Source organism: Electrophorus electricus, chromosome 5 (genome assembly GCF_013358815.1).
Source record: "Electrophorus electricus isolate fEleEle1 chromosome 5, fEleEle1.pri, whole genome shotgun sequence".
NCBI lineage: Eukaryota > Metazoa > Chordata > Actinopteri > Gymnotiformes > Gymnotidae > Electrophorus > Electrophorus electricus.
The window spans coordinates 14455166-14470502 of NC_049539.1; the positions used below are offsets into that span (position 1 = coordinate 14455166).

General features: G+C 38.7%; 2 long non-coding RNA genes across 3 annotated transcripts; both read right to left on the minus strand.

Annotated features, from left to right (window-relative positions):
- Positions 1–380: 380 nt before the first annotated feature.
- On the minus strand, positions 381–10457 carry LOC113571954. 2 transcript variants are annotated; one of them, XR_003410046.2, is made up of 9 exons: positions 10207–10457; positions 7108–7140; positions 3463–3512; positions 2720–2755; positions 2576–2599; positions 2397–2471; positions 2190–2226; positions 2052–2086; positions 381–981 (listed from the first exon to the last, which is right to left on the minus strand). It is a non-coding gene; the product is annotated as an uncharacterized LOC113571954 (long non-coding RNA). The 2 variants fall into 2 exon arrangements; XR_003410045.2 differs by lacking the exon at positions 7108–7140 and having other exon boundaries at positions 10207–10453.
- A 773-nt stretch (positions 10458–11230) lies between these two features.
- On the minus strand, positions 11231–14325 carry LOC113571953. The gene is made up of 7 exons (XR_003410044.2): positions 14247–14325; positions 13223–13275; positions 12576–12608; positions 12392–12406; positions 12167–12241; positions 12049–12073; positions 11231–11604 (listed from the first exon to the last, which is right to left on the minus strand). It is a non-coding gene; the product is annotated as an uncharacterized LOC113571953 (long non-coding RNA).
- Between the last annotated feature and the right edge of the window lie 1012 nt (positions 14326–15337).

Here is a 15337-nt window from a genome sequence, read left to right on the forward strand (position 1 = left end):
CATTTGTGTGTAATTTCACTGACGAAACCACACACGAGATTTTGCCAGGCACGTTACTGGGTGGTGCCGCGACCGACAGTGGAGCCAAGTCTGCCAAAGTTGAGCCATATACGTTCACATATTAGGAGAGAGGCCAAAAAATAGTTCAAGTTATTGTATCTTATTAAATAGCTAAATACATCAATTGCCTACAGGAAACGGGGGAGTGGATTGAATAATATACCAAATATGAAACCGTATTTGGTTGTCGAGTATCATATCGTATGGTCGAGCTTTTTTTTTCTTCTTACAACTGGGTTAAAGTTAAATACAATTTTACACATAGAAACTACTACAGAAATGGAAGCTGAGAATAAAATTTGGAAACAGAAAATACACCGTTTTGACTTTTAGTCTCTGACAATTTATTATATAATAGAAAATAACGTGAAAATAGTGCACGAACCCATATTAACAGACAAGCTAAAACAGATGCTTTTTAGAGTGAATACAATTAGGTGTATATAGTATTTGTCATAGATTCCTCTAAGACGCGTAACATAGCACTGTAGTCTACATTAATGTTAAATTTAAACATGACAGGAAGGAAACTACTGACATAACGGCTCTACTTTCTGGTTAATAGTTTGGCTGTATCGCTTAAACTGATAATCGGGACAAATCTCTTTTAAGCAAGGTAAGCAAGACGCACCTATAGCCATAAGGTGGTATTGGTAAAAGTCGGTTCAAAGAAATATTTGGGCAAAGCCCAAAAAACGCAGGTTATCTTACTACGTGATATGTCCTATTTCTAAACGAGGAGCCATGTAGGTAGCAAATGGGTGATAGGGAATACACTCGTATCTTTTAAAGACACTAACACTACAACCTCTGGGGTGTAATAAGGTACTGCAGTATCTCCACCGTTCTCTCTCCCCCTTCAGTCAGGTAGACGCAGAGTAGCTCTGCCACAGATTAGGGTTTAACATTCATTGGCCCTTGCTGTTGATGGAAAACAAGCAAGCAATAATAATTAATTAGTTGTCTCATAACAACATAAACAACAACAATGAAAACAGTCCTGTTAATTCAACAGATTGTAAGATGCAGAAGAGGCTTCAAAATGAAATAATTTTAGTTGAAAATTAATCTGTTTAATTACATTTAACTGCTCCATGCAGAACCAGATTAAGATATATCAGGCAAATTGAAAAACACATTTCTGTTCAGTAGCCTGACCTAGAGTGTAGGGGTGTGGCTAAAAGACATGGAATCTTGATGAACCACATTGTGGGAGGTGGGGATTTAGACAAACTCAGAGGTTCAGGTTGCCTTGTTTACATGCACACTCAGGGGGACATGGAGGAGTTTCCAGTGTCAAAACCCCTGCCTTTTTGTGCATGGTTTCTAGTGGCAACAGCTTGCAACCAGAGTCAGTCCGGGGTGCTAGACTAATAGAGCGTGGATGTATACATTTTTTTTCAATATATATATTTTATAAATAAAAACCTTTGCTGACTTATGTGGCATACACAAGACATCTCTGCTGTATACATCTGATTCAGTTCTATCATTATAGGACAAAGCAGGGAGAGATTGAGTCATTCTGGAAACTAGGCAACAGGCACCATGGAGACAAGCCATACGGCCCTGGTGCATGTTTACGTCTGCATCATGAGATCACTGGCAAAAACAGCAGGCAGCAGATGGGCCCCATACTCAGGAGACCCTACTAACTGCCAGAACTGACCACCTTAAGGCAAGTCAAGTCTAAATCAGTTTTCTGTAGGTGCTTCATATACTATAATGGCAGCTCAGCATATAAGGGGTGAAGTGGCATTTTTAAATGAGCTTAATTGTGGAGAACTGGTTGATTTATCCTATAGAAAGAAATTACTGCAGTATCATATGTAAGGCAATAGAAAACATAAAAAGCAGAGCATTTTTTTAAAGAAAAAAAATTAAAATCAAGACAGTAAATCCTTAAACTAGTAGAACTAAAAATAATTATAAATACTGAAGATAAGTAAATACAGAGGCAGTTTTTAATGGGCCAAAAAGAACATTCATACCTGGGTCATTGAGCAGCATTACTTCCTGTCCTTTCCTACATCAGTAAACAAAGAGGTTAGTGGTACACACCACAGACAGAGAAAGGCAGCTAATGAGAATATGTAGTGTTTTAATAGACTCAATGATTCGTATCATACCTCTATTTCCGGGTGATTTTGCATCTGCAGTGCCCACCTGTGCAAGAACAATTTGGTTCTTTAAATGAAGAACAGTGACCGTAGCACTGGTACAGCATGTGTTGTACAGTATGTGTGTCAGTGGAAATCTAAATTTCTTGGGTGCATTTGTTTATAAAAGAATGAGGGCAGTGTGATTGTGTGTATGTGTGTGTAGTAAAAACTCACTAAGTAGTATAGTGACACCAATCAGACACAAGACTGCTGCTAGTATGAGCCCTCCCACACGAAGTTGTTGATAATCTATAGAGAGAAAGGGAAAGAGATTTGTTCATGAACAAACATACTGACATTGCATATCCTTTTGCTATTTGTGTGAGGGTAAGAAATATAATAACAACCCTCACCAAATGTAAATTGCTGTTCCTCTGCTGTAAATGTGAACCAAAGAACAGCTTTATTTTAGCATGAGTCCAGACAGCAATAGGGGATAATAAATTAATGAAGGAACAGTTACACCAGAAAAATAAACAGACAAGTTCACACCTTACCATTTTGAGTGTCCTCTGCCAAAGCAATGGACATGACTATAAATGAAAGATAAAATATCAGTTAAGGCATGTGCCTTACATCACACACACACACACACACACACACACACACACACACACACACACACACACACACACACACACACACACATTTTGAAAATTCCACCGTATGTTCTACTATAATCTTTATATTCCAATACAAGCTTTTTAAGCAGTATTATAAAATCAAAAATCAAAAGTTTATTTATATAGCGATTTTTACAACAGATGTTGTCACTAAGCGGCTTTACAAATGTTTGAGTCCAAGCCCCCAGTAAGCAAGCCAAGGGCAACAGTGGCAAGGAAAAACTCCCTAGAACATGAGGAAGAAACCTTGAGAGGAACCAAGACTCAAGGAGGAGGGGGGCATCCTCCTCTGGCCAACAATTGTCACCACAATAATAACAATTTAAAGAGAAAAATAAATTAAAAAAATGAAAAAATAAGCAAATTTTAAAAGACAAGGAGCACACAGCAAACACATCACTTTTAACCCTACAATTTTCATACTCTATAAATATTCAGTACAGTCCGGGGAGCAGCTTTAAGTGTCCTTTGGCGTTACTTTCCATCTGATCACACTAGATGGAGTGTTGCCTCACTTTTAGCAATTACTACATCCTACTAACGCACAGACACAGAAAGGCACATCAACCTTATTAAGGTTATAACATAGGTAATACAGATTTAAGGGAATTACTCACGTGTAATAAAGGCCAATGCCAAAATCTGCACCATGGCTATGTGACTTCACCTGAGAAACAAGATGAATGTGGAATTAAACACTGAATGAAACAGTATTAAAAAATTCCTGTAGACAACCGTAGTGGTCTAGTCATAGTTGAACAGACGTTCAAATGAACAGGTTTTTAAATATGGCACAGCAATTCTGTTACAGCCATGAAGCATATCTCATAACTCTTGTGTGCCTGAAAGCTGATTACGGATGTCTCAAAAGCCACTTGTACTCTAAATATATAACACTGCCCTTGGAAAGTTGTGAACAATTGGCCCCAACTCTCCTCAGACTAATTTATCTTTGTTCCACAGTTTATCTAAGCATGCTTCAAATCTGCGCAACAAACTGCAACTATCAGAAAGCCAACTGAAATCCATTAAAAATGTCAGCTGTAAGTTTCGGCTTTATCCACTGGATCACACGTCAAGAAATGGGACAAGCGAGAATGCAGGTTTCAGATGTAGCTTTACAATGCACCATTGCTCTGCATGCAGTCATGTAGAAAATACATCAGTGAGTCTTCATTATTTGTGACTTGGTTTGATACAACAATAAGCCTATGTAACACAATGCAAGAGTAACAGCAGAAACATTTGGTGGGAAAGAAAACTAAAAAACGAAACAAAACCAAAAAAAAGGATGTTTTATATGAAATTGTTTGAAAGGAGCAAAATGATTGCCAGTGAATTGAACTGAACTCATGATATTTTCATATCTTAGGCCATGCATAGTACGAGAGCATAAAGAATTAGTTAGCTATAACAGTAATATTAATGGAAAGTCTATAGTATGGACACAGGTAAAGACTTGAGATATGTACACAAGGTACTGTGAAAAACATGTTGCAACAAAACCCAAAGTCCATGGCATCTAAAGACAAAAAGAAGCACCACCTGCCAGCCCAATCTACCATGAAGTGACATACAACTATATAATACTGTATTAGCAACAACACACACACACACACACACACACACACACACACAAACACACACAAATGATGTCTGCATCCACGTGCGCACAGAGGGAACAAGATGGAATCTTCAAGAACACACTAAACTGAAACAAGGTCCAATATTTGAGGTCTTGGAATCAAGCAAGTCAGTCTAGCATTTCCTGGAGAGAAAGGCAGACGATCAGATCATTTAGGTTATCTATAGTAAGAAATTAGGGGATTTAGATCATTTCAGCATATCTGACTCTGCACTCAATACTATCTTCTGGTGAGCTTCCTTTTCAGTTTTGACTGACACATTTGTTTTTTTTCTGCCAAATGCATCAGGCATATCTTACAGCTGGCTTTTTCAGTGCAGATGAAGGTAAATTAGGGTTAGTGTTCCAAGCTGCCAGATGAGCTAAGGAGTGGCCCACTCACAATGGAAACCTGACACCTGTGTCTGTAGCTTTGTTCTATGGAACAGCTACATGAATCCTCCAAATAATGTGCAGAATGACTCAAGGCCTCTTAATTCCCAACAAAGTCATGATTACACTGTCTAGCAGGCCTGCTTCTCACCATGGCAACAACATGGTGGAAGAGAAAGCCAAAGAGAATGTGGGAAGTGTGCCAAGACCTGGCTCTGTGCATTTCACAGTGCAATTCTGCCAGAGAAAAATGAACATTATTTTTGTTAATGCTTTAAAACCAGTCATCTTGACCTTCCTCTTCACACTTGCCTTGATGAGAATTTCATTCAGTCTCAAAGTTCTCTCATATTTAGTTCCATTCTCTGGTCAGTTTTCTCTTCAATAGGTTAAAACTCTCTAATGGAATTATTTGGATGTGACAAATGTTATCGTCTGAAAGTAAAAAATCTCACAAACATGCAAAGAGTCATGAGGACAGCATGAACTTTGAAGGGATCCTGGAGTGACCCCCACAGTCTTGGAAACAATCTGCATTTTTCCTCACCAGTCTTGGAGAAAAAGCTAGAAGAGTGCCAAGAGACAAGCAGAAGTACAAAAAATACTCCATGTTTCAACGCAGTGAACGCGTCTGGGGTGAAACTAAAAAGAAAAGTGTCAGAGACTGTGAAGAGGATACACCTGCAAGGGTCATGTTTCAGTTTAAATGCTCAGCAAGGTAGTTACAAAGAGAGAGAGAAACAAAAGAGAGAGAAACGAGGACAGAAAGAGACAGAGACTCCACATTGTATCCAACCCTGCATGTCATGCTAGTTGTCCTTACCAGGCAGTGTAACCCAGGATGTGGGGCAGTAATAATGGGTGTGTTGTTTTCCTGCGTAGGGAAGAATCGCAGGGTTTGTATCCGATGCCCATATGCATGTGACTTGTTTGACGTGTGTTTCCTCTCCTGCAATTTGTGATCTTTTTTCCTTATATGGATCAGATGTGTGAAGAAGTATCTTTTCAGACCAGCCTATATGGTGCACACCCAGCCTGGTGTCTCTGTGTCTATTTCTATGTGTGTTTTTTGCTTATCTTTTTTTGAGCTCTTCGTGCCTGGGGTGGTACTGCCTGGGTTGATACTGCGCAGTACTGTGCAGGGCAGTGGTAGCTCAGTAGTTAAGGTACTTGACTTGTAATCGGAAGGTTGCTGGTTAAAGCCCCACTACTGCCAAGATGACACTTTTGGGGCCTTGAGCAGGGCCCTCAATTGCTCAAGTTGTACTCAGTCATAATTGTAAGTTGCTTTGGATACTACACATGCATGGTCCTCTAGTTCTCAAAACAAAATCTGCTCTGATTGTAGATTAACTGCATAAGCAAGCATTTGCCCAAGACCTTCAGGAAAGACACAGCACCATCACAGATTAAATGTCTTACATGTAATCGCCACTTTCTTTTTTCATGAAATACAAAAGAAAGTTGCTCTGAAGTAGACCAACAAAGGAGCAGGTGACACAAAGGAGCAGGGAACAAGAGATCCTGATCCTGGATCAGTAATCCTTCACTGAAATGATTTATGGACACACACTCCCTTTCCCCATTCATCTCTCCTTGATCTTTGAAGACCTTGAGGTCCCTGTTTACTGCTTTATCTACGATAAAGTTCAAGGGCTTCACATGCTCATTCTTTTTGAATGCACCCTCGCAGAGGGAACAGTGGCATGCAGTGTGGGAGGCTACAGGTTCTGGTTCAGGAGTTGAATGGCACTGTGTTCTCAGAACACTCTAACAACTAAAAAATAAAAAGGCACTTGGTAGTTCACAATAATCCCATTAACTCAGAAGACACTATTAATCCCATTGATTTAAAAAACCTTTTAAATGCAGAGCAAACAGCCTGCCATGCCCTATATTATGAATATCCTTGTAAGTTTGTGTATGTGTTCACGTGCATGATTTGTTCACTGGCTTAGTAAATTAAAGGCATTGAAGATCCATGAATTTAAACTTGGCCTAAACCTAGTTACAAACTCAGCATAGTTAGTTTTAGTTTTTAACAGTACAACCGATGCCTTTACAAGTTATGAGGCAAAATTACCCTTTAAACTGATTCTTCTGGGGTTGTGATACTCCAAATGCAGTTGCTTTTCAAGATGAATGGTTCCTTGGGATTCAACCAAAGTATCTTCCTATCTTAATAATTATATTGACGACAGTAATATAGAATTAAAATGTTGGAATAAAAACATATTGCTCTTACCTGCAATGCAAGTTACAAGTACACTGAAATTCCCTGCAGGATGCAACAAAGAATAAAATGAAATATCAGAAAACTGCAGGTTCTAGTATCTCTGACCTTTTCAAATGCAATTACAGGAGCTCTTCATTTAGTGATCAGTAGGATTTCATGAAACATCTGTGAGAATGAAAACATGAAATTCTTAGAAGACCAGAAAACCACAAACTCCACAATTCTTTGCTATATCCGGATCCACAGAAGTTCTCAAACCCATTGACATGTTAAAGGGAAGCTTGCTGGCATCACAGATTCTGTTACTATGATCAAAAACAACAGGGTGGCTGCAACCAAAAACAGCTTCCTGTAGAACACCAGAAAAGCAGGACTATCCTTCCTCATACCATGAGTTTGAATCCAAGTGCAACCAGGAAGCTAACTCAAGGGCAACTTATGCCTTTCATATGGTTATATGTTTTGTAGTATGGTCGTGCTAAGGTGTCCACATCATGAAAAAGACATAACTGTAATGTGTACAATGAAACAATTTCAATTTCTTGTACTTCTAAATTTTACTGCTCATTTGTAATATCTCCTAGAAATGCATTGCATTGCATTTAATATGTATCTCATGTAATTTGAGGCTTGCTGGATATATCCAGTGTGAATTTCAGTTTTCATCTTCCCTAAATCTTGCCTGTTCTCTCTCACAGGAACACAAGTAACTAAAATTAAAAATGAGTCACCAAATTACCTATGAAGATAAATCAGTGAATACATTAAAGCACTCATTCATAATTCGTACAGTAAGATGAAGATGTGACATTACTTTCCATTTGGGGACTGTTTTTTTTTTCCTTGCCTTGCCGTTCTATGCCCTGTAAAATCTTCACAGATTCTGCCTGCAGAGAGAGGCCAAAGGAGCCTGAGATGATTCCACATGGAAACTTGGCTCTAGGCTGGGAGAACAACATAGCCATGGGTGTGTGGACATTAATAACAGAGCCTTAGGCACACTCATATCTCAGGATAGAATGCTTAATATCCAAAGAGAGATGAGTGTGGCAAAGCTTTAATAGCATTAGGACAACTGTGTTCCTGTGTGAGTGTGTGGTGTGTATGAAAAATGTGGGGAAACAATTGTGAGCGAGGACATCTGTGACCTTGAGAGCATGTCAGATACCCTTCCAGGCCAAACACATACTCACACATACTCTCACAGACACACACTCAAACACACACAGAAAGGATAAGGCGCATAGATGGTGGAATTCAGAATGAGGCTAAAATTAGGAACTAAGGTCTGCCACCAAGAATAGCTTTTTGCACACTTTGAAGTATAAAACAGCAGAAAGTCACACACCCTTACACAAAGACAGTTCAGCCGCCTAGACACATCAACATGAGTAGTGTACTGGGGTAAAATACAGTGACATCACCATATGCCACAATTATAGGCATGCAGCTTACTGCACTCACTTCCTTCTCCTTCTAGCCCCCCCCCCACCCCCCACCCCCCCCCCCCACACACACACACACTTTCCTACAGCTAGACATTCTTTCCAGGGCAGTAAATGTTAAGTCTCATGTAGCTCATCATGGATGTAGTATCTAAAAGGACGTTCTCAAGCAGAGCTCCTGAGTGCCGTGTTGCCGTTATGGTAAATGGCGTAGCTGGTGTCTGCCATGTGCACAGACGATGGGTGGGACAAGGAAGGCAGCATTCTAGTGGTATGAGTCATGCTTCTTCCCCCACAATCGCTTCCCTCTCCACTGCTACCGAAAAGCAGAAGCACACAGAACACCCATACGAGCTGCTGCACAGAACTTTAATAGCTTCCCTCCACTGCTTTTTGTATATGGTGTATATACTTGTATATACTGCCTTTTGTATACGGCAATAAAAGCAGGGTAATCTGTAGATATCTGAACGGGGCAGACCAATGAAGATGTAAGGCTTGTACAGTAATTCGAGAGGTTTTTTTTTTCTATGTGCGGTTTTTGTATATGATAGTCATAACTTTTAGGGGCAGTGCATGAGTAAAGGAAAAGTAATATTACCTAAAATTACAGCAAAATAACTGCACATGTGACCTCAGATGAATGCTGAGCTCCAGCTAGCTGGTTTGGAAATGGCACATTAAGCAATGTTTACATTAGCACTACTGAGGAAGAGGTCTACTGACAGATTGAAGGCAAAACAGGAACAGTTGGACTTCACTGCCTTTGCAAATATTACAAGATCTTGGCAGGACAGTATTAACCATATTAAACAAATTCATTGGACTTTGTTCATGTCTGGAGAGCACAAAATGGGTGTCCTAAGTCTCTGTGGTTTGGTCCTAAAATGAAATAATGAAAAGCTTGTTTAGCTTGAAGTCTACCGAACACCAATATTATTATAACACACACACACACACACACACACACACACACACACACACACATATATATACATATATATATATACATGTATATACATATACATATACATATATATATATATATATATATATATATATATATATATATATATATATATATATATATATATATATATATAATACTTCTATGTAAAAAGTTGCACACAAGAGATGGTCTTGACGAGAAGCAGATCCGCAGCCTTCAAGCGTTGTTACACAACGCAGTGTTACACAAGCAAATATTTTGGTTTCCAGGATTGTCAAGAAATAAAATGGTACTGTAATACTGTAAATCCTAGCGTCAAAACTATACCATGAAGACTAGTTGGTTCATTTGGGTAGTCGTCAAATATGTAAAAAAGAACCAGTCATATTTTTCATTCGTTTACAGTCATCAAAAAACACGAAAATAAAAATGACGGTAAATGTTACAAAGACGAGAGATCTAGCGAGACGTGTCACAGCACAACAGCTGAAAAGAATGTAGGGGAAGAGAATAGGGAAACGGAAACGAATTTCAAACGCTGTTGTCTTTTTTTTTTACTTTAGACAATTTAAGATACCTAGAAAGCAATATATGATAATTTCGAGTGCTGGCGGTTGGTTTACTAGTACTATTTGGGTACATAAGTATGTGAAGAAAAAGACTATATTAGAAAAGTGGAACATAAAGTAATAGGAAATTATTTCAGGTACTTACCTCGACCTCAGTGTATGGACAAAAGTGTATGGTTTCCCAGCCGCGCCGTAACACGTTGGACAAGTTGAAACAATTTAATTAGACCTACACCCTTTCTCCAGTGACACCTCAACAGGTTGCTCGCTTGGCTGAGTATTGAACGAAACAGGCTAGTATGCCTGGGTGATGGCCTTAATGTTTGGTTTATCGCGCACGCTAAAGCAGGAATTTGTCAGATCTCTGGTCCCATGAAGGGAGGTATCTCAACGCGGAAGTATCTCTACAGCCAGTTTAACTGTCGTAGGCCTAATACTGAGATATTCCCAGTTTATCACTGTAGCTCGAAAACAACTGGGATTATTCTTAGATGAACTGATGATAGTTTAATTCATTTTGATTCGTTTTGAAATGTGAATTCTCTGCGCAGTAATACATAAAAAATCGTTTTGTTAGGCATAGGCAAAGGAATAGGCATAAAATGTGTTTTGAAAACGGTTTTGTTATTAAAATATAATTTATCTACATTTAAACATCATATTAGGTAGAATGCCTATATTTAATTCATTTTTGATATTGACATTTCATAAAGGTTGTCAAAATAAAACAAAAATCTGGTTTGTTAAACAGAATATTTTTCTTTTTAACTACCAAGGAAACAACTATTCCATAATTTAATACTCTGCTGAACCAGTTTCAAGAAATCTTGCAAGCAAGCAACTGCACAGCAGGGTATTTATATGAGTATTCGACACAGTGAATGAAGCTGCAACACTATGAACAGTTGTCATTTGGTCTATGTCTTCAGGCACATAGTTAGGAAATCTGAATACCTCCCCTATTGTTACTGCAAATACTAGTATGTTACATGGACATGTAACCACCTGTATACCAAGGAGCCCAAATGCATTTCTAAACAAAAATAAATGTAAAAAAATCAAATGCATTTAAAAATATTCTAGCATTTAATAAATACTCATTAAAACATGTTGCATGTAATTAGTCCTGAACTAAACCAGACCTAAAAATAATGAAAATGAAAAAGGCGTAAAGACTAAAATTGATTTTATTTTCAGTTGATTTTCTGCATAACTACCATTAATCCTGTCTATGTATTGTACATAAAAAGCATTTGAAGAGATGATAAGAGTTTAAATAAAGTTAAATAACATTAGAGGGGAAGTATGGAAGAGGTGTTCTTGTCCCTGGTTACCCAAGAGAATCAGACTGCATCAAAAATAGTCCTATTTTACCAACTTCTTTTTGGGAGGCGAGAAAAAAACAGCCATATTTTGAGCAGTCAGACAGATCAAGCATCTCATTTAGCCACGCAGGGCAACATTTCCATGACTTGGGAACAGAAGACAGACATTAGTTAAATCCCCATGAAATTTTCAGATCTGACTATCCTCTTCACTTTTCCTGTGAGAGAGAGCAAAGGGAGAGACAGACATTTTATAAACAGGGATATCAGAACATCAGCAGTCCAAGAAATTACTGCGATGTTGGAATCCATGCTGTGATCAAAGTTGACCTGTATCATTATTGTAATTACATTTTTATACCAAAATGTGACTGTAGCAGAAGATTCTTAAATAGCTAATGTCTTATTTGATAAGATTTATAAGGTTTAAAGGAAACACAAACTGAACTATTTCCTCATAGAGAAATGTTTTGGCAAATGAAGATGCGCTGTCATCCAGAGATCATTGTTCTGTCCACACTATGGCATTACTAGTATCTTGATGCCGCATTTAGTGTTTCGAGCTGTATACCCTGGAAGTGCATAAATCAGGACCATCTTTCATAACTACAGTTCTGTATGGCATTGCCCGCAAACAGGAAATCTGATGGGAAGGGACTCACTTGTTCTTTTTCCCGCACTTGTCATCTGTGGGAGAGAAACAAACCGGTTTACTTGGTTCCCTGAGGGAACAGGAGGGGATATTTGAGAGAGTTAAATGAATAGGGGGTTAAGACTTACGGAAAAGAACTACAAGGGCCCCTATTACAAGCAGGATGGTGAAGATAATCCCTCCAATCCGCAGTCTCTCATAGTCTAGGAGATGAATCATAAATTGCAGCATATGCGCAAGCGGGGCCTCAGATTAACTGTGTGAGTCTCCAAAGTCATTTTCTTGTCATCCATATGACCTCACACAAAGGTTATGTAAATACACCTGAGACATAAAGGGCCTGAAGTACTTACTGTAAACAAATGGGTCTGTGGACAAAGAAGAAAGGAGGGAAATAGAGAACTTAGCATTAGGCACTTACTGGAGAGTGGAAATTTAGTGGAAAGTGCTGAAAGCCGTAGTTTCCAGTGTCATGTATGGAAAAATGGCAGGTTGAACAAGTTTGGCAGCAGAAAATACCAAAACATATTTGCTTACTTGCTTCAGCTTCACCAAGAAATGCACATAAAACTGTGGAAACAAAAGATGACTGAATTAGGGTGCAAACCGTCATACTTGTCAATTCACTTCTGAACATCCTTGGAATATTTTGTAGCAACAGCCATAAAATCACATTTTTATGTAATTGTTATATAATCTAATATGACATATATAGAAACTCAATATATCCATCATTGTGGACCTAACTGCCCTTTGTTTTGATGCTAATTCACATTGGAACCTAGAGGAGTGGAATTTGAGGATGCCCTTGCTTCTGGTGTTTATCGCTCACATTTTGAGTCATACTGTATGATCCATAGAAGGAAGGACCTTTCAGATTCTATTATTGGTGTTTATTTTGGACTTGCATCAGATGCCCTTCAGGCCTGCGGGTGGTGCCCTCCAGTTGCACTTTCTCCTGAGGGAATTTTAGCGTCACACATGGGCATGGGGGCATGGTTTAAAATGGCAGTGGCTACGGTCTTTGACTTGTAACTGGAAGGTGGCTGGTTCAAGCCTCACTACTGCCAAGTTGCCTCCATTGGGCCCCTGAGCAAGGTCATTAACCCTTCATTACTCAAGTTGTACTCATTCAAAATGGTAAGTTTGTTTTGGATAAAAGCATCAGGTAAATCTAAACTTACCTGTCAATAGAATGAATGCAGTGAAGTGGCTCATCTTTTCCAGGTCCTGCCTCCTAACACAGACAGAAAACAGATCAAAAGACCTAAACATTTCAGTTATGCATTTAAAATCAAGAAAAAGCCATCATTAATTGCCTTTGAACCCATGCAAGCTCCATCCACTGGAGATAGTGTGTGTTTTGAGATGAATGCACCCAAATGCAGGTTGCTTGTAGCGTTTCTCCATAACTCTTTTTAACTATGAGTGCCAGTGCTTGGCAAGATGAGGAATTGAGGAGCCAGGAATGTTTGCTGAGTAGATACAGCTGTAGAAACAGCTGAGATGGAGCAGGGCTGGTGTTTTGACAGTAAACATTAGAACCCTGGGTCAAAGCAGCTTGGACGCAGTAAGCTCCAGGATACCCTTGGTTTGCCCTTGCAATCACGTACGAGAGTGTCAGGGCTGTTTTGGAAATTTCAGGCCCCCTTCCCTAGACAGCATATTAACTTAGTGTGCTTTTGAACTGAGGGGCAGTCACCTCTGGCTTCTATTGCTATCAATTGTATGTGTATCTTGGAGGAGGAGAGTGTTGAAGTAGTGCAAACCTGTCTGAGAAACTTGCACGTTACCACAGTTAAGTTTATGATACCTAATAGTAGGCATTTCTCCCATGTATTTGCATGTATATATTGCATATACCAATATACAAAGTTATACCTGTAAGAAATCAGTTGACAGCTACATTGACTGTACGGCTGGTTTACAGGTCAAAACAATTGCAAATGTTATCTAGTTTTTTCAGTTAATAATGACATGACATTTTAAATGTAAACATTAAGGGACCATTTCATGTAGAGTTGTACTTTAGATTTGGTGTACTTTAGATAGTATAGCTAAGATATGGGGACTATCTTGTGGGGACTATCTTGCTCTAAATATGCCATTATAAATAATAACAATAATTATTATAATAATTACAATGCATTATACTACTACTACTACTGCTAATAATAATAATAAAAATAATAAGAAGAAGTATCTTACCTTTCGAATAGATAATCTTTCAGGTAGTGAGCAAGTGGGTTATGGATGTAGGTGTGTGATAGATGGAACACACATGAAGACTACATGCAAACGTCTTTGTCTTTGTTTTTATCTTCAAAGGTAACTCCTCCTTATTGTGTACATACACAACACAAGGCATCAGATTTTTTAATGTCGTGTGCCTATTTGCATCATCATGTTATTCCCCAAACACAGTTTGTGTGTTTATGACCTGAAAGCTCAAAAAGGCACGTAAAAGAGGTAAACATTAGTGTGATGAAACAAAACTGTATTTATGAGGTGCAATTTCTGAAACTTAAACTTTTGCATGAAAAAAAAAATTTTAACTGCACAATATTATTTTTGTAATCAAAGACCACTGTACATGCTAAAGTTTTTTCAGTAGTCATGCATAAAAAAGTAAAAAATGAATGTTAGATACAAAACCCCTTCCTGCCAACCCCCTCCCACCCCACCTACCGGGACACAAAACCACACAAAGATATATTTTGGTGTTCTGTTTGGTTTATTTACATTATTTGGCAGATGCTTTAATCCAGAGCGATTTATCAACATGATGGTGTGTGTGTGCTCCCTGGGAATCAAACCCTTGACCTTATTGCTGTTAGTACCATTGGAACACAATATTCAGTCTCAAGGACTTCCCTTGGACATAGTTTTTGCAGTGTGGTCACAAGCATCTTGTGTGCTTCTGTATCTCATCCCTGTAGCTAATTCATTTCTGTCCTGTATCTCAGTTCTTAAACACTTGTGTAACACATGCTAGGTGACACTGGTACCCCTAATAGTGATCTGCAGCAGCTCTATGGCTGCTGTTTGACTTCACTCTGAATTTAACCGTAAACCTTCAGGGCTCAACACAGGGGCAGAGTTAAAGATCTGAACAGGAAACGTGGTATTCACTTGTATTGACTCAACTGATGATACTGGCAAGCCTAAAGACTGCAAACAGATTATGGTCAATCTGTAACATCAAGGCTGCCCTGTGGCTTGGTTTATAAATCAAAATCAGTGCTTTGGGGATTAAATCAAGAGGAGATTGGTGAGGTGACGCTGATTTTACATTGGCC